This window comes from Temnothorax curvispinosus, unplaced genomic scaffold, assembly GCF_003070985.1.
Source record: "Temnothorax curvispinosus isolate PA1 unplaced genomic scaffold, ASM307098v1 QBEX01008590.1, whole genome shotgun sequence".
NCBI classification, from domain to species: domain Eukaryota; kingdom Metazoa; phylum Arthropoda; class Insecta; order Hymenoptera; family Formicidae; genus Temnothorax; species Temnothorax curvispinosus.
This window is the reverse complement of record NW_020218370.1, coordinates 928,076-931,340: the sequence shown is the minus strand read 5'-3', so window position 1 is coordinate 931,340 and position 3,265 is coordinate 928,076.

Here is a 3,265-nt window from a genome sequence, read left to right as displayed (position 1 = left end):
CGATTTATTGGACGATTGGTAATGCAATGTAGATAAATTGCGACAGAACTCAGGAACAGCAAAGTCACGCTTTACTAGTAAATCTCTCGTTACTATTAGAGATCAGCCATTAAGATCTGAATGTCCTGAACGACATCGCTCCTTGCATTTAGATCGGAATCGTTCGAGCTTGCGGAATATTTCGAAGCGAATAGACTCGTTCGAAGGGAAGACGAAGTCTCCTCCATTTCTCTTGAAAAGGCGGAAGGCGGTATTCGTGTCTATATTAGATTGTAGAATAACAGATCGACGGAAGAAATATAAAAAAAAGTCATTTAATCGAATAATAGACTTTTCAGAAGTATTATCCGTATAATGATATATTTATAAACTTTGTTTCTCATATTTTAGATCTGTATCATCCCGAGTGCCTCGTTTCTTCGCGGGTGATTCTGGGATAGCAACTTCTTATAATATACTTAATGCACACACAAACACGGCTCAGGTATATCGCGACCCGATTTCGAGAGTGCAGGGGTTAAGGCGCCTCGCCGTTGCCCCCGTGTCTCTCCTTTTTCCTCGGGCCTGCACGTCGGCATATTTCGGCTACACATATACACTTGGAATACGAGAGACTGGCCTTATAACCCTTCTCGCACACCGTATGGAAGAGTGATTGGGAATGTCGCCGCGGAATCTCGTTTGCGTGCGCGAAACGCGCTTCCCAGGGAGGACCGTTTCGCGGAACGAATTTGATTTAACTCGGTGCTGGCCTGCGCTTTATGGGTCCCTGGCGAGCTTTCGGGGATAAAGCCGGATAAGAGAGCGGCCGCAATGGCGCATCCGTGCATTTCGGAACCTTGCACCAATCGTTCTTAGAATACTGAATTTCAGATTCTTGAAACCACCGTGCGCATTTCCTTTCGAATAAATGGATATAATGACACAAAATTATTGATTCTATGACTATTATCCTAGAATTACCCATATTAGAATAACATCAATATAATGTATTATTATCTACAGAGAGAGATAAAGTATTATTATTATCATTTCTTAAAGGAAATATTTGTATAAATTATGCTTTTCTCTAAATGTTTTTCTTCTTCATAAAATTCTAGAAATAAGTCAAGAATATAATGAAGAATAATATACAAAATAGGCTCATTAAACGTTTATCATTTAGAATTTAGATAGACTTTGCCGACTCACATCAAATATATATAGATTATACCGGTATATCCATAGAATATTGCAAATAAATACGCCACTGCTTATCGTCTGCGACGCCGGGGCGGGGGTCGTCCGATGATGGTTCTTAATGCGAATTCTCGCTGTCCTCGGTAGGACTACCGTCGCAAACGAAATAACGCTGTAATGGAATGGCGGGGAGGAAATAATAAAAAGAAAAACTGGCTGGTTTCTTCTCGCTTATCTCGCGGCCCGCGCGTTTCGATAACTCGCTGGCCAATTCATTACGCCGGACCGCGCGTTGGCCCTTTGATGTCGAGAATCGTGTAGAACAGGACTTGCATTTTTTGCTCGCGCTTGGCTTTCGTCGGAACACGAATTTAAGGGAACAAATGTGAACTTGTTCTTGATCGCGGAGTTGTCGCTTTAACTCCCCATTACTAAGACATGATTCTCATAAAGCATTTAGCTGAATACATATGGGAAATCTCTAAATCTCTTCCATATGATATAAATAATTAATGAGGAGTGCGTTTTTAAAGACATTGAGAATAACATTATGTCTAACGATTATGAAAATAAAGCTCGTTGGGTGCATACATTTTTCAAATAAAAGATGGAAATATTAAGTGAAAAATTTAGAACATTGCGTGATAAAATAGCAAACTGCAATTTACTAACAGTAAAAAACGTAATTAGATATAATTTTTACGACGATAACATAAACACAAAAATTTTCACGCATCGTGTGATAGTTTATTTGATATCCTTGTAGAATTTAATTTTTCTCACATAGTGATGATGTTATATTGCTTTAGATAAAAACGTAAACGTGTGATACAATTATCCTTATTAACAATTTCGTTAATCGCTCCAGTAAGCTGATCAGAGATGTATCGCTTTAACACATTTGCTCTCATCGTTGCGCGCAAATTGTTATACTCGTAAACATTTAGACGGCTCATTTAACTCGTATAATGCCGACAAAAACTTGTCAGAGAATATCCAATACGCAATCCGGGTTTGCGATATGCTTCTCGTCAAATGCATTTCGCGCCATTCTTTTCATCTCTTTAGCTCTTATCTTATTCTATCTTTTCTATCGTTTTCATGCATGTTCTCTACTTTCAATGATTTTATTAATTTATATGTGTATCTAATTTATGTGAAACGATAATTTTGTTCTTTATTCGAATGTTCTTCTGATGTTTCTATACGTAAATCTTCCCTATACAACATTACGATTTATGATAAATACTTGGAACTTTTTTTTTCTCTTTCTTACTCTCATATTCTCAGTTTCATCTCTTCCGAGAAACAGGGCGTTCTAAATTACGCTTTTAATAACAAACGCTAAAAAGACTATTAATAATTAACATATCTCTTTCTTCTTATTTTTGCTTGCTTTTTATCTCGTTCGTGCAAAATGCACACCGTGCGTGATACCAGAACATCGTTGCGACGCCGTTTGAACAACGACCGAGCGTGTATTAATGGCCGCGCTCGCGAGCCCGCGCGCATCGCGCTGTTTTTGCCATCCGTAACATCGTATGCACCCGGCGAGATGCATACGCTACGTGCAGCCTCCGGGCCCGCGTTGCAACTTCATTCTCGTCATTAAGCCGCATTGCCTTTTTATTTTGCGCCCGTTATTTCGTGTCCCGTAGCCGGTTCTTGCTCCGCGCTCAAGAGGCGTCGGTGTGTAAATAGGTGATCATTTCGATCGTTTAATTAGAGCTGCGTTAGAATGCCGTGTAATAACAGCAGTATTAATGGTTCAGTTAAATTCACGAGATAGTCAATGATTATTTGCCGTGTTACCATTTTTTTCAATTGACACACTTTTGGTACATGCTAATTAAATACATAGTAAAGAATAATAAGGAATTATCAGTTTAGCTTGTAATTAATAATTTTATTTGGTTCTCGTTGCATAGGGTAACTCGGGGGAATATGCCATACTTAAGAAAAATATGATTTTTTTTCCTATTTCTCTTTCTTTTTGAGGGATCTTTGCCATGCATACTGGTCTTCTTTTTCCTTCTTTTATCTGTTATTTATATATGGTTTTAATGAAATATTTTGATTTTTTACT